We start from the raw sequence: 22,511 nt of genomic DNA, 5'->3' as shown, positions 1-22,511 counted from the left end.
GAAAGGTATAGAGAAACTAGAACGACCTGTCTCCAATAAAGCTATAAAATCCAGGTCATATTCCCTTATGGATTCTTTAACAAACAAATGTTTTCCTGGGTCTTTAAAACCCTCACTATTCCACGTAATTCCTCTTAGTTTATGCATTATGATTTTGAGGTTTTAATACTAATACGGTTACTCCTCCGCACATTCTTCTTATCATACGATTTTTTACGCCTCTTCCGTTTATCTTCGACAATAGGGGGAGTAGCTCTACTAAAAACATCTCCATCTAACTCATCGTCATCCTCTAAATCCTCACACAAGTTTGAAGCCCGTGATACCACCAGGCATGAACAAACCAATTCATTCTTGATACGGGCATGGAGGCCTATGTGGAGCCCAGATTCAGGACTCCACCAGCTGATCCACCTAGATTGATGCCCGATCTTTCACAGCGAGAACCTGGGGTAGAGAATCCTCCCAACAACGCGATGAACGCAGCCTGGAGAAGAGGGAACGAATCCAGCAAGCAACGGATCGATGAACGACCGCCTCAAACCAAGAGCTAGACAATCCTTGATCAATACAAGAACCTTCGCAGCGGATAATAGTATAGATAAACGGCAGCACCGTACCCCCGGAGGGATGATACACGTGAATACACGCAACTAGGTATAACCTAAATTTTAGACTAAACTTGAACTATCCTAAACCCTGGCCGCCCCTCCACCTTATATGAGAGGATGGTGGCCAGCCAGCCCTAGTGGGCCTCCCTAACTTGGTTTGGACAGGCCCAAACCAATACTAACTCGATTTATTAAAATCGCTAATTGGCCCACATATGACCATTACATAAACTAGGATAAATGAGCTGGTGGAGTCCTGAATCTGTGCTCCACATAGGCCTCCATGCCCGTATCATTCTCCCCCCTTCAAGAAGCGTTGTCCCCAACGCGTGAGGGTCTTCTGGAAAAGGTGACGTGATATGAACATGACACGTCCTCGCCGTCTTCAAGTCTTGCTTGCCTTCCACACCACATCCTCCCTCGCGGCCTGCTTGACTTGATACAGCACTTGGCGCCTCCTTTCTTCTCCATATGAGCTTGGACTTCGGCGCCAATTCCTTCTTCTTGCGAGGTTTTGATGGACCCCTGTGTCGCTGCACATGACCTTGCACAAGATGTGTAATTCATGGGCCACATAGATGTCTCACACGTCCATCCTTGCCTCGATGCATCCGCGGTGTCGCGGAAAACTGGACAGTACTCCTAGCACGGTAGTGCCGCTGCCCACTGTCTCCACTGACGCGCTCGCCCACAGCCGGTCTAGGCGCCGGTTGACCGGACGGTTGACCGGCCCGGCCGGTCCTGGAGCCGGTCGGCCGGCCCTGGCACCGGGCTGAAACACCATCAGCAATGGCTTCTCTAACCTGCTCGCCTCCCACTCCTCCCACGCGCATCTGCGCCATATGCACTGAAACACCATCAGCGCACCCATCATCAGTCTGTGTACTCGACATCAACACAAGCTGGAGCCGTAGCACATGCTGCAACATCCACATCAACAACTAGTGTAGCTTCATCCGGCTTGTCACCAACAAGAACTGGCTTGTCATCTACAGGCTTGGCTGAAACATCACCAACAGCAATGTTCGGAACATCATGCACCTTATGCTGCACATTAGGCTTGTGCAACTTCTCCTTACGCATCACTAACTCCACATCGGACTTGATATGAACATCACCCAAAGGCTTCAAAGTCCGTTGTTTGCCACCATGCATAAAAGAATATGTATTTGCTCGCCCAGCATCTGTCACATTATGATCATATTGCCAAGGACGCCCAAGTAGCAATCCGCACACCTCCAATGGCAACACATCGCAATCGATCTCATCAACATAATCATCAACTGTAAATGGCACACGCACCTTGTGAGTAATCTTCAGCATACCACAGCTATTCAACCACTCAAGATGTTTAGGTTTAGGAAGACGCCATGTAGACAACCCCAATGCTGCCACCATCGCCTTGCTAATGCCATTAGTACAACTACCACCATCAATCATCAACTTGCAAGCTTTGCCCTTTACAATGCACTGAGTCTGAAACAAACTCCACCGCTGAACCTTGTCAAGCTGTCTTGCAAGCATCATCTTGTACCTTCTTGAGTTGCATATTCAGCCCGCTCAATGGTACATCCTCCTCAACGAGTCACAATAGGGCTCTTGGTATCAGAGCCAGGTTTCCTCTCCTCTGAAGATTTCACCTCGACCTTAGTGACTGTTGGTAGTGGAACAATCTTCTTACTAGTAACTATGCACTTGTCCACTGCCTGCTGTACCTCCTCCAGGCACTTGTTCACTTCCTCCAATGCATGCCCAACTCCGGATGACTGCTTACGATCCATCAATGGTAACCCGAAACCACCACGAAGAAAATTATTGAAGTCCGCCCAAGTATAAGCATACTCGCCTCTATCAACGGCATTACACCAATATATGTCCAATTCCTCATCCACACGCCGGTGAGCGAGAATACAAGCATCATAACCGGTGAACTTTCCTTTGTAGCGACGACATCGTTGGAAACCTAATTCCATGTACTTCACCCAATCCTCGTACTGCTCAATTGTCGCGTAACGGCGTAAATACCACGTCAGTTCTGACACGGGACGATGTATTCCCTTCCGGATGTCAAGGAAATCATTGAATATATCACCGGATTTCGTACCACACGAACACCGTATGCCATGTACATCGTCAGAAAACGAAGCAACAACAGTAGTAGCATCAAGTAGCATCGTCGGAGATGAAACAGGAGCAGTAGTAGCTAGTATTGCCGAAGAAGCAAGCGCAGTAACAGGAGAAACCGCCCGAGGAAAAACCGCAGCAGTCTGAGCCAGTCCGGCCCAGGGCCCGGTTGGACCGGCCTGTGGACCGGCCTGTCCGGTCTGTGGCCCGGTTGACCGGCCGCCAACCGGATGCATCGTACCGGAACCAAACCGGACGAAATTTTGCGAACTTCCCGGTCTGCCGCCCGGTTGACCGGCCCCCATGCCGGGCTGCCCGGTCTGTGGCCCGGTTGACCGGATTCCCGACCGGATTTTTCCTGGTTGCGAAATTTCGTCTTCTTCCCGATTCTGGTCGCGATTTTTCGCGATTTTGACCTCCGAAACAGCCATGGATGACCTCCAAACTGCCCCAAACAACTCCAAACTTCCTCCAACCAACCTCCTTCGACCGAGAGCCAAACTCCTCTGATCTAAGAGCCAATCTTCTCCGCAGAAAACCGATCAAAGAGATCGATCAACAACACCTCGCCGTGAGCAACCCAGAAAGCTGATACCACATGATACGGTGGATCCAAGCTGATCCACCTAGATTGATGCCCGATCTTTCACAGCGAGAACCTGGGGTAGAGAATCCTCCCAACAACGCGATGAACGCAGCCTAGAGAAGAGGGAACGAATCCAGCAAGCAACGGATCATTGAACGACCGCCTCAAACCAAGAGCTAGACAATCCTTGATCAACACAAGAACCTTCGCAGCGGATAATAGTATAGATAAACGGCAGCGCCGTACCCCCGGAGGGATGATACACGTGAATACACGCAACTAGGTATAACCTAACTTTTAGACTAAACTTGAACTATCCTAAACCCTAGCCGCCCCTCCACCTTATATGAGAGGATGGTGGCCGGCCAGCCCTAGTGGGCATCCCTAACTTGGTTTGGACAGGCCCAAACCAATACTAACTTGATTTATTAAAATCCCTAATTGGCCCACATATGACCATTACATAAACTAGGATAAATGAGCTGGTGGAGTCCTGAATCTGGGCTCCACATAGGCCTCCATGCCCGTATCAATTCTCATTGACCATTTTTTTCCCTAACATAGTTAAAGTGCGCTCTTTTTCGATATTTAAAATTATCTTAGCCGTAGCGAGGCTTTCAGAATTTGATTTCCCCAAAGACACTCCCAAAGAAGTAGCATGGTCAAGAATTTGCTCATCGGAAAAAGAGGATAATGTAGATGGTTGTATCAAAGGCTTACCAATCACCAGCATTGCATCACATTTCTGAGCAACCATCGTCGCCCGCTCCAATTGTGTTGCATCATAATTTGGCTGAGCGCGTAATCGTCCACTCGACCGCACACCCCGCAACGCCTCCTCTTTAATACCACCGAAATCCACAATCTGATCCTTAGAAAAGTCCTCATTCTTCCACATTGTCACCCCCGGGGTACACATACCCTGGTCAATATAAAAATTTGGTTTTAAAGAGTGCTCAACAGACATACTCATCGAAGGCAAAATAGGTACATCAAAAACCTTGTCAAGCATAGAAGACATAGGAAGGTTGGTAGGCTTAATTGTCGTCGGCGTGGTCGAAGTAACATGTTGCATGGGGCGAGCCTGGCCATGCATAGCAGGCTGGGGAAGAGCAGATCCTCCCGCCAGCGCAGCTGGGCCGCTAGGCGTGGCCGATGTAAACCTGCTAGGCGTCACAGTGAGCACCGTCGGTCGCGGGAACGCATGTCCGCCCGCCATCGGCGTTGGGCCACAAGACGTCGCCGGGGTAGCCGCAGCGACAGTCGCCGGGCAGCCCACGAACTGCGAACTGCGAGCCACTCCCACGAACAAGTGGTTCATGTGCAACACATCCATGGTATCCATGCATACGTGATCAGCAATGGCGGAATGTGCCGATGAAGATCCGAAGCTCCTCCGTGAGTACCGACTAGATTGGATCTAGGCAGCAATAGAAGTCCGACAATACCTTGAGAAGAAAAAGGAGAAGAGCTCCACGGCGATCTTCCGGTGATGTCGGCTAGTGCGGCGGCAAGGGAAGTGGTGGTGCCGTGACCAGCTAGAATTGTGGGAGGGGCTGCTCAACTTCTACCCCTCCCCTTAATTACCGTCGCCTTATAAAGGGGGGGTTCCGACTAGACTAGCCCGTCCCCCAAACCGACTTGAGGGGGTGATGACCCACAAGTATAGGGGGTGTATCGTAGTATCTTTGATAAGTAAGAATGTCGATCCCAACGAGGAGCAGAAGGTGTTGGCAGCAGTTTCGATGAAGGATTCACTGTAAATGCTCACAAACAAGTATTCAAGGGGTTTTGATGTAATAGATGAATAAAGTACGAGTAAGTAAAATGCAAGAGAAATAATTGCAGCGAGTGGCCCAATCCTTTTTATCACAAAGGACAAGCCGGTTTGTTTACTTATAATGACCAAACGTTCTTGAGGACACACGGGGATTTTAGTCTAGTACTTTCGCTTCATGTGGCTTAATAATCTTCATTGTTTTGATAAGTGTTGTGTGGGTGAACCTATGCTAATGCACCGCCCTTCCTAGGACTAATACATACTTGTGATTATACCCCTTGCAAGCATCCGCAACTACAAGAAAGTAATTAAGATAAATCTAACCACAGCCTTAAACTATGAGATCCTGCGATCCCTCTTGCATCGATATACTAACGGGGGCTCGGGTTTCGTCACTCCGGCAACTCCGCAATTAGCAACCGAATACAAGATGCACTCCCCTAGGCCCATAAATGGTGAAGTGTCGTGTAGTCGACGTTCACACGACACCACTAGAAGAATGACACCACAACTTAAATATCATAACATTGAATATTACTCAACCATAATTCACTACTAGCATTTAGACTTCACCCATGTCCTCAAGAACTAAACGAACTACTCACGAGACATCATATGGAATACAATCAGAGGTGATATGATGATGAATAACAATCTGAACATAAACCTTGATTCAATAGTTTCACTCAATAGCATCTATAACAAGTAGAGAATAATGCCGGGAGAGTTTCCCCTATCATACAATCAAGATTTAACCCAAATTGTTACAGCGGTGACGAGGTGCAGCGGTGGTGATGGCGGTGTAAATGGTGGAGATGATGATGATGATGATGGTGGAGATGATGTCCCGCTCGATGACGATGGCGATGGCGTCGATTTCCCCCTCCGGGAGGGAATTTCCCCGGCGGATTCCTGCCCGCCGGAGAGCTCTTTTCTCTCCGGTGTTCTCCGCCCCGCGAGGCGGCCGTAACCCTTCGCGAGGTCCTCTCCGTGGCTTAGGTTTTCGGGACGAAGGAGTACGCGAAGAAAAGGAGGTGAAAGGGGCCGTGGGGCCCCACACCACAGGGTGGCGCGGCCAGGCCATGGGCCGCGCCGGCCTGTGGTCTGGGCCCACAGTGGCTCCCCTCTTCTTCCCCTTCTGGCTCCCTCCGTCATCTGGAAAAATAGGAATTTACGTGAAATTTCCTTCCATAGTTGATCTTCCGAAATATTGCGTTCTGACGGTGCTTTTTCCAGCAGAATCCTGGCTCCAGTGCTTGATCCTCCAATAATGATGAAACATGCAAAATAGATGAAATAACATAAGTATTGTATCCCAATATGAAATATATCAATGAATAACAACAAATTATGATACAAAATAGTGATGCGAATTGGACGTATCAACTCCCCCCAAGCTTAGACCTCGCTTGTCCCCAAGCGAAACTGAGCTCGATAAACAAGACCACATGTTTATGGAGTGAAGAGTCGATAAATAAAATACGGACAAGAAGCATCATATTCATTCACACAAGACATTCTAGTAAACAACTTCCTCATATAACTCATCTTGAAATAGGCAAAGAGAAATCACAAGTAAAGGTGCATAAGAAATCATAGTTGGTGATGGCAAACTTTGTTCTTGGTCAGAGAACTACTAACGGATTGTACTTCTAAGCAAAGCTTTCATATTAGATTTTATAACTGAGCCTTCATATTCAAACATAACGATCTCTTCATAATCATTGATAACTTCGAAGTCATATTCATTCCGATAAAATTGGTACTAAACAAGAAAGTATAAAAGACATGATTAACTGAATCATAGCATAAATGATTGGTTCACAACAACTCAATTGCTTGCTTGAGATAGAGAGAAATAGGTTTACTGACTCAACATAAAAGTAAAAGATAGGCCCTTCGCAGAGGGAAGCAAGGATTAAATCATGTGCTAGAGCTTTTCAAGTTTTGAAATCATATAAAGAGCATAAAAGTAAGATTTTGAGCGGTGTTTGTTGTTGTCAACGAATGGTAGCGGGCACTCTAACCCCCTTGCCAAGCGAACCTTCCAAGAGCGGCTCCCATGAGGGACGGCATCTCTACCAGCAAGGTAGATCATCCCCCTTCTCTTTTGTTTACACATGTATTTTAGTTTTATTAAGGATGACACTCCCCCCAACCTTGGCTTTCTCAATCCATGGCTAACCGAATCCTCGGGTGCCTTCCAACATTCACATACCATGGAGGAGTGTCTATTGCAAAATTAAGTTGCTTACTGATAAATCGGAGCAAAACATGTGAAGAGAATTATTAATGAAAGTTATTAATTGGGGCTCGGGAACCCCGTTGCCAGCTCTTATTGCAAAATTATTGGATAAGCGGATGTGCCGCTAGTCCATTGGTGAAAGTCCGCCCAACAAGATTGAAAGATAAAACACCACATACTTCCTCATGAGCTATAGAACATTGACACAAATAAGGAGTAGTAGTTTGAATAATTTAAAGGTAGCACATGAAGTATTTACTTGGAATGGCAGAAAATACCATGTAGTAGGTAGGTATGGTGGACACAAATGGCATAGGTTTGGTCTAAGGTTATGGATGTATGAGAAGCATTCCCTCTCCATACAGGTCTTTGGCTAGCAAGGTTTGATATCAAGCATAAAGGTTGAGGGAAACAAACAAATATACATATGATAGAAACAATCATGCATCTTTCCCATAAGCACAAGCAATTTTAACTTAAGAATACTAAGCTCATAAGCATAGAGATAATAGAGTAATATATCTAAGTGTATTTCTCTCTTCTATTCAAACATCAGGGTGTTGTTGCTATTGACCAATGCTAAGTTTGCCAAAACCAAATAGATTTACTTGATGCTCCCACAGTGATATCAATACTCATGTCAAGAGTAATCATATAATGGAGATTGCAAACTAAAATAAGGTGTGCAAAAAGTAAATGAGAAGACTTCTCATTAAATTCCATAACGATAACTCACACCAACGGATACATAGATAACCAACTAAGAGAGATACTTCCACATTGCATACTATTCCATATGATAACTTCCCTACTCATGATATGACACTACTTGATAGTAAAAGATAAAGGTAGTGATGATGTGATACCGCGGCACTCCCCCAAGCTTGGAACAAACCAAGGGGATGCCAATACCGATGATGAATTACTCCTTCGGTGATGATGGCGATAGATTCTTCTCGCGCTTCATAAGGATCTCCTTCAGCTTCAGTTTTCATCTCTCCTGCAATGTCAGAACGATCTATATCCCAATTACTTGGCAACACTACCTTGGGGGTCCTTTCAGTTTGACGATCGTAGATTAGATTGCGGTAAGGGTTGTAATGGCTCGGAGAAGATGTCCTTGGAGCCAAGTAATGACGTGGAACCGCTCCTCCGGTAGCGATTCGTGCACTCCTCTTGATGTTGGATGGATTTGATATCACGCCAATACTTGCAACGGTGGCACGCTGCTGCACCTACGGAGCTTCCTCCACTTCTTCCTCATTCTCTCTTGCGTCTTCTTCCTTCAGTTCCGGGTCTTGAATATCTTCCTTCAAAGGTTCCTTGTCCTTGTTGTTGGAGACCATGGTGCTTCTAGATCAAAACACATCTGGCAGAAAACAGCTCGAAACAAAACACGACGAGAAAACGATATTACGGACCTCCAGGGGTCCGGGGGATTATATAGCAAATATTTTTACGACAAAAGGAAGGTTCCAGGCCGAAAACGAGTGGAAACGGGACGCCGAGGTGCTATCACCATAGGTCGGCGCGGCTAGGGTGGGGCCCGCGCCGGCCTGTGGTGACGGGCCCTCGCGCGTCTTTTCCACTCCGTTTCGATTCCGTAATTTTTCATATTTTCTAAAAATAGCAGAAATAATGTTCGGAAAGGTAAACGCAGACTTTTTATTACCTGTATTGTTACCTATTCAAAGTCGAGTTCTGGCGGACTGTCAATTTGTCCTTTGATGAAAGCCTCCGGTGTTTCCACTTGAATAATATCAACATCAACATTATAAGAATCACCCGAGATATAATGCTTGAGTCTTTGTCCATTCACCACTTGCGTAGCATTGCCTTGGAGAGAGCTAATTTTAATTGCTCTCGAACGATACACCTCTTCAACAACATATGGTCCTTCCCACTTCGAGAGTAATTTCCCTGCAAAGAATCTGAGACGAGACCGATACAATAGGACTTTATCCCCAATATTAAACTCTCTTTTGATGATCCTTCTATCATGCCACTTCTTAACTTTTTCTTTAAAGAGTTTAGCATTTTCATAAGCTTCACTTCTCCATTCATCTAGAGAACTTAATTGCAACAACCTCTTATTACCGGCTAATTTAGGATCTTTATTTAGTTTTCTAACAGCCCAATAAGCTTTGTGCTCTAGTTCTAAAGGTAAATGACAAGCTTTTCCATAAACCATTTTATAAGGTGACATTCCCATAGGAATTTTATAAGCAGTTCTATAAGCCCATAGTGCTTCCTTTAACTTACTAGCCCAATTCTTTCTAGATTTATTAACAGTCTTTCCCAAGATAGCTTTAATCTCTCTATTTGATAATTCTACTTGGCCACTAGTTTGAGGGTGATAAGCAGAAGCAATTCTATGATTAATACCATACTTAGCAAGAGTTTTTCTAAAACCTCCATGAATAAAATGAGAACCTCCATCAGTCATAATATATCTAGGTACTCCAAATCTAGGAAAAATAATATCTAAAAGCATTTTTAAAGAGGTCTCACCATCAGCACTTTTTGTGGGTATAGCTTCTACCCATTTAGTAACATAATCAACAGCGACAAGTATATGAGTGTTACCATCTGAAGAAGGGAAAGGACCCATGAAGTCGAATCCCCAACAATCGAATGGTTCAATAACAAGAGTATAATTCATAGGCATTTCATTCCGTCTGGAGATATTACCAACTCTTTGACATTCATCACAAGATAAAATAAATTTCCTTGCATCTTTGAAGAGTGTTGGCCAATAAAAACCTGATGGTAGAACCTTTTGCGCGGTTCTATCTCCAGCGTGATGTCCTCCATAAACACTACCATGACATTTACTCAATATCTCCTGTTGTTCATATTCAGGAACACATCTTCGCATAATACCGTCCACTCCTTTATATAAGTGTGGGTCATCCCAAAAAGAATGCCTCAACACTACAAGAAAAGTTGCCATGGCCGACGAAGTTGAAGTCGCGCCGTGGTTGGTGGTGTACCATGACCGACGATTTTGGTCCCTCCGTGGTGCATGTCAAAACTTTTTTTTTCTCGTTTTTGAGGCCACCTAGCCCGACGAAAGCGGCCAAAACGTCGCGTATGGTGGCCCGGGACGTGGTGCTTCTCGAAATCTCGGGTTCGTCGGCCGAGTCAACGCAAATCCGCACCGCCGAGGGATGTAGGGCCCAGATGGCAGCCTCTCTGGCATTGTTTTTTTTCTAGATCGCGCCATCTCGTTCAATGTTCTCCGATCGAGCCATTTACGATGCAGGATCGTGGGTCCCGCATGTCATCCTCTATGAACCAAAATTCTTTCTATTCTAGGATTTTTTTTGACCCCCTGATTTCTGGCTACTTCCTTTTTCTTTTGATCCCTTGCCGCCTTGGAAACGTTGAGACCGCTGCTGCTAAATGGGACCCGCATGTCATCCTCTATGTGCAATCAACTTTCTTTTCTTGGAGTTTTTTTGGCACCTCAAATTTGGTCACTTGCCTTTTTCTTTCGATCCCCTGCCGCCTCTCAAACGGTGATACCGCTGCTTAACTGCTGGGACCCGCATGTCATCCTCTATGTACTATAAAACTTTCTTTTCTTGAATTATTTTTGGCACCTCATATTTGGTCACTTACCTTTTTCTTTCGATCCCCTGCCGCCTCTCAAACGGTGATACCGCTGCTGCTAAATGGGACCCGCATGTCATCCTCTATGTACTATAAAACTTTCTTTTCTTGGATTTTTTGGCACCTCATATTTGGTCACTTGACTTTTTCTTTCGATCACCTGCCGCCTCTCAAACAGTGATACCGCTGCTGCTAAATGGGACCCGCATGTCATCCTCTATGTACTATAAAACTTTCTTTTCTTGGATTTTTTTTTGGCACCTCATATTTGGTCACTTGACTTTTTCTTTCGATCCCTCGCTGCCTCTCAAACAGTTGATACCGCTGCTGCTAAATGGGACCCGCATGTCATCCACTATGTACTATAAAACTTTCTTTTCTTGGATTTTTTTTGGCACCTCATATTTGGTAACTTGACTTTTTCTTTCGATCCCCTGCTGCCTCTCAAACAGTGATACCGCTGCTGCTAAATGGGACCCGCATGTCATCCACTATGTACTATAAAACTTTCTTTCCTTGGATTTTTTTGCACCTCATATTTGGTAACTTGACTTTTTCTTTCGATCCCCGCTGCCTCTCAAAGCAGTGATACTGCAGTCGCTAAATGGGACCCGCATGTCATCCACTATGTACTATAAAACTTTCTTTCCTTGGATTTTTTTGGCACCTCATATTTGGTAACTTGACTTTTTCTTTCGATCTCATGCCACGTTTGAAACGTTGAGGTACCTGCCGGCTCATGGGACCCGCATGTCATCCTCTCGTGTGCTATAAAAGTTTCCTTTGTTGGTTTTTTTTTCACCCTCTAATTTTTGGCTTGCCTTTTTCTTTTGATCCCTCGCCCCTTTGAAACGTTGAGTAAGCTGTTGGTTCAAGGGACCCGCATGTCATCCTCTATGTCCATCAACTTTCTTTTCTTGGATTTTTTTTTCACCCCCTAATTACTAGCTACTTTCTTTTTCTTTTGATCTCAAGCCGCATTACAAACATTGAGACCGCTGCTGCAAAATGGGACCCACATGTCATCCTCTATGTACAATAAATCTTGGATTATTTTTGGCTCTTGATATTTGGTCACTTGCCTTTTTCTTTCGATCTCATGCCGCCTTTGAAACGTTGGAGTAAGCTGCGGCTCATGGGTCCCGCATGTCATCCTCTATGAACAATAAAAGTTTCCTTTGTTGGAGTTATTTTTTACCCTAATTTCTGGCTATTTGCCTTTTTCTTTTGATCCCCTGCCCCCGTTGAAACGATGAGGACGCTCGTTGGCGGGTCGGTCCCACATGTCATCCTCTATGAACAATAAAAGTTTCCTTTGGTGGATTTATTTTTGACCCCTAATTAATTTTTGGCTATTTCCTTTATTTTTCTTTTGATCCCCTGCCGCCTTGGAATTGTTGAGAATGCTGCTGCCTCATTTTTCTTTTGGTCCTGTGCCGCCTTGGAAACGTTGAGACCGCTACTACAAAATGGGACCCGCATGTCATCCTCTATGTACAATAAAGTTTCTTTTCTTGGATTATTTTTGGCTCCTGATATTATGTCACTTGCCTTTTTCTTTCGATCTCATGCCGACTTTGAAACGTTGAGGATGCTGCTGCCTCATGGGTCCCGCATGTCATCCTCTCAGAACGATAAATGTTTTCTTTTCTTGTATTTTTTTACCAACTGATTTTTGGCTTTTTTTTATTTTTGATCCCACCGCCTTTGAAACGTTGACTCCGTCTGCCGGCTCATGGGTCCCCGATGTCGACCTCCCAGTACAAGAAACATGTGATATTTTATTTTGCAGTACAATAAACGTTGTATTTCGCTCTGAGCTATTGCAAACGGATAAATTAAATCTTTATATCTACATAAACAAACTTATATGTTGAATCTCCTTGTTTTTTGTTTTTGCGAAGCATAGGACTTTCCTGTTTTTTTTTTTTGAGAAAAATCCGACCTTTCCTGTTTTGGAGTGGGCTGAAATTGTACGAGTCAAAAGGCCCGGCAGGATAGTTCGAAGGCCCGAGATGTCCGGATACGACCCAATTGAAATCTTTCTTTTCTTGGATTTTTTCACACCCCGATTTCTGGCTACTTCATTTTTCTTTCGGTCATGTGCCGCCTTGGAAGCGTTGAGACCGCTGCTACAAAATGGGACCCACATGTCATCTTCTATGTACAATAAAGTTTCTTTTCTTGGATTATTTTTGGCTCCTGATATTATGTCACTTGACTTTTTCTTTCAATCTCATGCCGACTTTGAAACGTTGAGGAAGCTGCTGGCTCATGGGTCCCGCATGTCATCCTCTATGAACAGTAAAAGTTTTCTTTGTTGGATTTATTTTTTTCCCGTAATTTCTCGGCTATTTGTCTTTTTCTTTGATCCCTCGCCCCCTTTGAAACGATGACGACGCAGCTGGCAAGTCGGTCCCACATGTCATCCTCTATGAACAATAAAAGTTTCCTTTGATGGATTTATTTTTTACCCTAATTAATTTCTGGCTATTTCCTTTTTTATTTTGATCCCCGCGCCTTGAAATAGTTGAGGATGCTCGCTGCCCTCATGGGTCCCGCATGTCATCCTCTCGAAAAGGTAAATGTTTCTTTTCTTGAATTTGTTTACCAACTGATTTTTGGCTTATTTTTTCTTTCGATCTCCTGCCACCTTTAAAACGTTGACGACGTCTGTCGGCTCATGGGTCCCCAATGTCAGCCTCCCCATACCTGCAAATCCTCTTTCGCAAAGGTTGTATTTCTAGATAGATAAGGTGGATTCGAATCGCCATGGTTCGATGCAGCTCGGTAAGACTTCTTGCACTAATTAATGGAAGTAGTGTATCGCAAGGTCAAGACATGTGGCTCGGTGTAATGAATCTATATGAATCATGTTGTGGGTTCAATCCGATAGTTCTCTAACAGGTCAGCCAAAATAGAAATTAAGTTTTTTTCTAAAAGGGAAATGCAAATTAAGATGAACACAAACATTAGTTATCATAATAGCCGATCATACATACATACTTGCTAAGAGCAAAAGCTTGCCGAGTTTTACCACCCATACAATTAATTAGCGGTTCGGATAAGATAACCTTATATAAGTATAACTACAAATGCATTTGCTAAGGGCTCATGGGACAACAGAACTAGACAACCGCGAACTTTATGACCAGGCATGTCACAGACGGCATCGAAAGATCTTGACCTTCAACTTTGATCCAATGCGAAGTTTGGCACCGTCAATGAACTTTTTCCACTGGAAGTAACAGCCAAGTGGCCATCTGTGGGACTGACAGAGTACCGTCCCTCCACGGTGAGACCTTCACTCTCCATGACGAGGGATATCTTGCCCCTTTGGCCAGCATTGAGATCCTTGGAGATACTTTTAGGCAATTTCTGATTCAAAGCAAGAGATACCACCAAAAATTAGTCAATGGCACCAATGCACTGAACCATGTGAGACTTTGAGCAGAGAAGACATCAAGATAAGAGCAGTTATCTATGTCATATACTCACGAACATAGCCTTCGGATGCGTCCTGGTCACCACACGGGTGGCCACGCAATGAGCTGAGACCTCGGTGATGCGGCGGGGCAGTGCATGAGCACTGGGCTGGTACACGAGCTGGTGCCGATCGCGGGAGAGTGATGGGCGAGTGCGATGAACAGTGCCTCTAGAGGAACCGGTGCCGATGCGAGAGGCGTTGGGCGAGGTGCGATGCACGGTGCGGCTAGAGGAACCGGTCTTGATGCGGGAGCCTGCTCGGGCATGTGTAGTATATGGGGCCTCTGCAGGAACCAATGCCGATGTAGGGCAACGCTGTGGTAGATGCGGTAAGCGGAGGCGAGTACAGGAACCGGTGCTTGATGCGAGGAGAGTGGGAAGCCGGTGCCGTGCTTGGTGTGGTTGCCCTTTGTGACATCCGCTCTCTGTTCCATCGGGGGATCTGCGACTTTGATCATGTTAAACCCGGACAAGCTAGAACGAGAGGGAATGGTTTAGAACAAGCTTGCTCGGAATGCGATTATCAAAAGATATGAGTAGAAAAAAGTTACATATGTATATATTTGGAAGTGTCTCCAACTCATGTAGCGATTACGTATATCTGCCCGTTTGAGTTTCGATCCTCGGCTCGTCGCCCTTCTTCGGACCGTAGTCAAAAGCAAACTTTCTCCAATCATGTCCATACAAATATGTGATGGCCTGCGTCTTGTAGACATACACCTCATAGACCGTGTAGGTGTTCATCAATTTGCCATTGCCATGCATAGTGAAAGATCCTTCATGCGGACACATCAGGTTAATCATTGGACGAAGTTCACAAGAGTACGATCGCATGTGAAAATTGATACAAATGTAAGAAGCAGGAAGACTAAAAACAAGACTTTACTATATGCCAATTCATGCTAAACCACTGAGAATACATACCTGTAACTCTGTGAAGGAGCTACTAGAAAGGTAGATAGAGCCATAGGAGTTGTTATATGCGGGGTATGTACATGGGCCCGCCATATTCCCGCAAGCTCGGCATCGGGATGGTGAAGGAAACATGGGAGGTACTACTGGTGCGTAGCGCTGAACGTAAGTGGAAGAATTAGGTTGTGTAAAGTGCATAGTTCAGAGCAATGCAAATGTTGACAAGCAAGTGCATAACACTATGTTACAAAGTGAACAGTGAAAAATTAGTGTATGATGAATATAAGCATGCTAATTTGGTGTTTCCGAATTCCAAAAAGCATTAGACGAGAGCCGGTGATAATATCGGACATAAATCATGGCATGTATATGTGGCTTAAGAAAATATCCCGAACCCTTGGATGGTTACGGCCCGGTGATCCTTGGACTTGAGCTTATATAAGCATCCGGAAGGTGGAGGCTGGCATGAACTGGTGGCAGCCTCTGCAGATGCCTCATCGGCGAGCGGTTGCAATCCTTTTGACCAATGAAGGCTTAGCAGTTTCGGTCGCATATAAAAATTGAAGAGCAACGAGACATCGGCGAGTGATATATAAAATGAATCTATGAGACAACGATGCATATAGTGCTTGGATGTAAGTGGAAGAATAGGTGTGTGTGTTTCGAACTATTGGTAAGCATTAGACAAAGCCGGCAATAAACGAGACAAAAATCAAATCATGTATGAGGATTAAGAAAATATACCTTCTATGAAAAGGGTACCACCCAGCTGGCCCGTGGCCTTGTGCTTGAGGAGGTTTTCGAGAAGATGGTGGCGGCACCATCGTCTTCACGAGCGACCTCATCGGGATCATTTTTATCCATTTGAGTAGAGGAACGAAGTTTCATCCTGCATATGAATAGCAACAGAACTCATCATTGATATTTAATAAATCTATGAGATAGAGCTGATGAAAATAGTGCGGGGTGTAAGTGGAAGAATAGGGTTGTGCATAGAGAACGCAGTTGACAACAATGCAAATGATTACAAAGAAGCCAATGGAAATCAACAGTTTATATCTTGGATGAGACAGTGATGAAAAGTGAAAAATTAGTGTATGATGATTGTAAGCAAACGCGGTGTTTCCGAACTTTTGGTAAGCATTAGACAAAGCCAACGGTAATTAAACCAGATAATAATGAAATCATGTATGTGGATTAAGAAAATATACCAGATTCATTAAAAGGTCACCACCCAGCTGGCCCATGGCCTCGTGCTTGTAGAGGTTTTCGGAAGATGGTGCCGGCACCATCGTCCTCACAGCAGCCTCATTTTGCATCCACTTGAGTAAAGGCGCAGCTTTCAGCTTGCATAAGAATGGGAACAGATCTCAGCAGTGATATTGAATGACTACGAGACAGAGTGATGCATATAGTGCTAGATGTAAGTGGAAGGGTATGGCCGTGTATGGACAACGAGTTCACAACAATGCAAGGGTGTGTTCGGTTCCGAAACAGCGTGGAATGGAATGGAATGGTTCCATTTCGAGAGGAATGGAATGGTTACATTTTTGTTCGGTTGGGAAAAATGGAGAGCAGAAGAGATCGAGAGTTAAACTAACCAATTGTCTCAAAATTGTAATTAACAATTGCAAATGACATTTTAATCTCAAAGTCGTAATTAACGGCGCCTAATGGTGCTCTTTTAATCTAAAAATCGAAATTAACATCATTTTATGTTGGGTTATGGGAGCTGGAGTAGATGAACATTACTGTATGATGATTGTAAGCAAACGAATTTGGTGTTTCTAAACTTTTGGCTTCGAGATCTTATGGGTTTCAACTCTAGCCTACCCCAACTTGTTTGGGACTGAAAGGCTTGGTTGTTGTTGTTTTTGTTGTAAACTTTTGGCAAGCATAGAAAAAACCGACAATAAACAGAGAAAAATCAAGGCATGTTTTGTGGATTACGAAAATATACCATATTCATTAAAAGATCACCACCCGAGTGGTGCGTGGCCTTGTGCTTGTAGAGGCATTTAGAAGATGGGGGCGGCATCAACATGCGGCAGCCTGATCAGCCGCAGTTTTGATCTTCCTTTTGAGTAAAGACCCTAAAGTTTCAGTCTGCATATGAATAGCAAAACAAAAGGCAGACCTCGGCAGTGATATTGAATTACTGTATGAGATAGACTGATGCATATAGTGGATGCTCTAACCTTTTGCAGCGTGAACACTAGCTATGGACAGACAAAAAAACTAGTTGACTCAGCTTTGTCTAGATATGAATGTACTACCACCATCCAAAAGCTTAAGCCTTATTTATTTTGAGAAATCAAAACAAGCAAAGTTTGACCAAAATTTTAGAACATTCTATCAACAAATATAATACGTCGTGTAGATACCGTAGGAAAATATATTTTATTATCTATTTAATGATATTAATTTTGTATTTTGCATGTTACTTGATTTTTGGTAAAAGCTTAGTCAAACATGGTATAGTTTGACTTTCTAAAAATAATATAAGCCCAAAGCTTTGGGATGGAGGCGTGTAGTATCTAGAGCTAAAACACATCTAGATACATCCGTATCTACAGATAGTTGAGTCAATTAATTTGGATCTGAGGGAGTATCAGATTCAGACTACATCATGGTAAGTTGGTTAAAAAAATTACCCCTGGGCGGTCCCTGCCCAGCTCGGCAGTGGCATTTCGCTTCTTGTGCTGCAGATCGGGCCATGCTCCTGCAGCGGGTGGGGCGCTATTCTCGTTCCCCATAGCCTCGAAGCATGGAACCCGGAGGTACCAACCTGATATAGAGAATATAGAGCATGGTGTCACAGAGGCTTTACGCACAAGCAACTGAAGACATGTGCTACTTTAAGCATATTCCGAACGGAGAACAGATTGAGGATGCGGGAGACCAGAGAGACACTTAAAAGGTAAAGAGTGGATAAGCAAACGGAGTACTGCTTCGCGGGGCGGGGACGCAGCTCGGGCTCAGACCAACTGCCCACATGCGTGGTGGCCTTACGCTCCATTGCCCCCACCGCCGAGGTCTTACCTTTCTGTACAAGGCGACAAAAGATACGGTGAGGATCGGTAGAAACTACAAAGGTTGCAAATGTCGACAAATAAAGGAAGAACACCCCAATCCAAGCAAAGGTAGCCCCCGCCCCCCACCCCCATCAATCACTCCCGGCTCGAGGGTGACCGAGAAGGACACCCCTTCGCCCGAGAATAGGAAAGAGATGCGCAAGATATCGAGGAGGGGAAAAAAGAACCGATCTCGAGAAAGGAAAGAACATTACTAGTCCTACCTAATGCGCTTGGTCTAGATGCAGCTTGCCCTCCAGGCTGGATGCCTGGACGGTGGAGGCGAAAGGAGGGGATCGAGCTAGCGGCTTGCATCCGTCGGCAATCGGCACTCGATCGGAGAGAGAAGGGGTGCTACATAAAGGGGAGGGGTAACATATTTTATTACACGGTGAACTTGCCGATGTGACTAGTCATTACATGTCTCACGAAACTAGGGCCCATAGTGTGGCACCCCAAATTTACTTGAAGCTGCCGGCGGGACGCATTGGCGCGTCAAGAAACCCCGAATTGTAGCGGGGAAATGAAACATTTCACAAAAATTCGAAATTCAAGCACACCGCCACGCGCCAAGCACGCGGCTGTTCCTTCCTCTTCCTCGGTTCCTCCTCCCCTATCCGAAAAAACCCCAAATCCCAAGCTCAAACCAAAAAAAAAAACAAAAAACAAATCCCCTGGCCGCCATGCATGTCCTCGTTAACCGGCTGGAGATCGTTCCCGGACGATGCGGACCACCCGCCACAGAGATCCGAATTCCGTCCACCTCGAGGCCTTCGCGTGCTTTGTCTCGCGGCACGGCTTGAGGGCGCTGAAGAGGAAGTTCCACGGAAAGTGCTCATGGCAACCGTGCAAGCTCACCGGCGTGCTGTATCCCGAGAGGAACTGGTCAAAGCTTTGCTATTCGCCACACAAAAAAAAATTGCGGGCCAAGATCTGGTCAAAGCTTCGTCGATGGCTTGCCGCGAGAGGCTTGGAGTCCGAGTCAATAAACTAGCTCGCTCGAGGACTTGGGCGGTTTACCGGATTCATATTAACGACTCAAGTTTGTTAGTCTAGTTAACAAATGCATCTAGATACATCCATATCTAGACGGAATTGAGTCAATTAATATGAATCGAGGGAAGTACTGAAAGTGTTTCATGCTACCAACTAATGCGGCGGGCGAGGAATCGCTCATGAGAAGTAATTGTGCTACTACTCGTACGATGAGCCGATTGTGTGGGTGTCGAATTTTGCAACGCGATCATCCACTGAATGCTTAATCTAGCGCCAAAGGCGTACAAATCATAACATACTACAGCACCGAACATAAGAGTACGAATCATAAAGTAGCTCAACATTTTGCATCGAGAGCTGGGTGGTCACTGAGACTACGGGACGTCCACGATGATCTCCGAGTGTGCATCCTCTTCAACGCAAAGCTGTGTACTCGGTCCACGGCCTCCTTCGTCAGGCTGGATAATCTCGAGTGCGGGACCTTCGTCTATGAGAGGCTCGTCATCAGTACCATCCACATGTGCATCAGGGCTGGGTGGTCTTGAGACTACCCGGACGCCCGTGATGATCTCCGGGCGTGCATCCACTTCAACGCAAAGGCATGTGTACTCGGTCCACGGCCTCCTTACATAGGTCGGATAATCTCGGGTGCGGGACCTTCGTCTATGAAAGGCTCGTCATCGGTACCTATCCACGGTGCATCAAGTCGAGATTCATCTTCAAATCTCCCATCAACGGAGAGACCTCTTTAACTCTATGCTTCGCAATTAGTACATCAACCGATTAGACAAACATCTAAGGGATGCAACCTGAACAAATGCCGTTTTACATATTTACCTTCTCATCCGCACAGACACATGTCCCGAGCTGAAACCCGTTTCCTCGAAGCAAGCGCCTTTTCTCTCCTTCCCGTCCATCCATCTGCAACAAGTTAAATTTGAGTACAGAACCTTGCACAGCAATGCAAACTATTGATTGAAACAGCGGCAGCATCAATATAAATAATTAACTACATATGCCAACACACATACAGTGTGAGCAAGATCTGCTTCTCTGCTAAAGGATCATTATATGGTTCACCATGCTAAACCCGCCTAACATATGTGCGGTCCATCCCAAAAATGTGTAAATGATCCGCCACCTACGGGTGAGGCCTCTTCTCACCATTCATACATGTGCGGCGCGGGCAATACACGTCCGGGTTGTGACCATCATGAGCTCTAATAAACCCCATAAAGGGTTGAACACTATTTATATATGAAGGGGAACATAAGTGTCCATGCGATATCCAAGTTACGTCCATACGTTTAATTATGAGATACGGTGGTTGGTGATTAATTTAAGGCGAAGTAGGAAATGTATATCCATCGAGTACAAAACTATACTACATGATTATGCGTTTCAGCAATCATGTCGAGTACAAAACAAAAAATGCCCATTGACATTTTAGCAAACAGATCGTGTACAAAACTACGCCATGGCATTTCAACAAATTAACGGATCGAGTGCGAGATCGACTCTATATGCCCACGCAAATGAACAAATTGATCGATGACAAATCGAGCGGAAAACTATAAAAGTGCCAATTAGTTCGAGCATACCGAGCGAATTTTTTTAGCGACATCAAGAAAATATAAATCGTTAGGCTGTCTTGCCCGATACATGATTGAGCTAGAGATAGCAGACCCTACGAGTGGATCAACTTGACCGCCGGTGCGTCTCGAGAAGAACGACGGGGAGGAAGCTTCTTCTTCGCACGGACGGGACGGGGAGGGAAGCTCTTCGCACGGACGGGGATAAGTTGTGTACGGGTGGGTGGGGGTCATGCGGCCGGGCCGCCGGGGTGATAATTAAGGTCGGTAGGTGGCGTTTAATGGAGTTGCGTGTGTAATTTGCCGTGCACAAGGTTGAGGAATAGGCGGCTCCCTTTGCGCGCGCACAATTCAAACTATCCCGCCCATGTAGTTTAAATTCGCCATATTTTCGTTAAATCGACATAAAGTCATGTGAGTGGGGAAAATTAGAAAAGTTGCTTGAAAAATAGTAAAACTCGGAATTATCCTTTAAATATGCTCTACTTCGTGTGAAAATCGGGGTGTGGAAGCATGTTGAGCTGTTTTATTTGTACTTTCTTCATTAAAACTCCCATTTTATGCACTTTGGATGGAAAGAAATCATTTGTACATAAATTTTGACAACGCCATTAGGGTTATGTGTTTTAATTAACTAGGGTTTGATTAGCTAGGGGTTAGTTATATATATATGGTTTAGGGTTAATGCATGGCACATTTAATTTAACTAGAGGACCGCGAGGCACCACCCTTGGCCTGCTTGATGCACAATTAAGTGTCGTTGGCCTATATATAGGGTTTAATTAGGGTTTAGGGTTAGCTAGGGTTTAGGGTTTAGTGTTTAGGGTGTTTAGCTAGGGTCTAGGGTTTAGGGTTTAGTGTTCTACGGTGTTTAGAGGGTCTAGGGTTTAGTGTTTAGGGTCTAGGGTTTAGGGTCTAGTGTTTAGGGTCTATGGTTTAGGGTTTAATTAGTGTTTAGGGTGTTTAGGGTTTAGGGTTTAGTGTTTAGGGTCTATGGTTTAGGGTCTAGTGTTTAGGGTCTATGGTTTAGGGTTTAATTAGTGTTTAGGGTGTTTAGGGTTTAGGGTTTAGTGTTTACGGTGTTTAGGGTCTAGGGTTTAGGGTTTAGTGTTTAGGGTCTAGGGTTTAGGGTTTAATTAGTGTTTAGGGTGTTTAGGGTTTAGGGTTTAATGTTTATGGTGTTTAGGGTCTAGGGTTTAGGGTTTAGTGTTTAGGGTGTTTAGGGTCTAGGGTTTAGTGTGTTTAGGGTGTTTAGGGTTTAGGGGATTAGGGATTAGGGTTTTAGGGTTGTTTAAGGTTTAGGTATCATCGATCGAGTGCGCACACACATTATTAGAGGCACCCCGCGCCTTTGCGCATAAAGTGCATGCGTATATATATGTGTATTTTTTTGCCACCAACAACGATATATAGATGATCGAGAGAGAGAGAGAGATTGAAATCCCCAAGAATATGCATGTTCAAATATATATATATATCAAAATATATGC

Source organism: Lolium rigidum, chromosome 1, assembly GCF_022539505.1.
Source record: "Lolium rigidum isolate FL_2022 chromosome 1, APGP_CSIRO_Lrig_0.1, whole genome shotgun sequence".
Lineage (NCBI taxonomy): Eukaryota > Viridiplantae > Streptophyta > Magnoliopsida > Poales > Poaceae > Lolium > Lolium rigidum.
Note: the sequence above shows the minus strand (reverse complement) of the source record.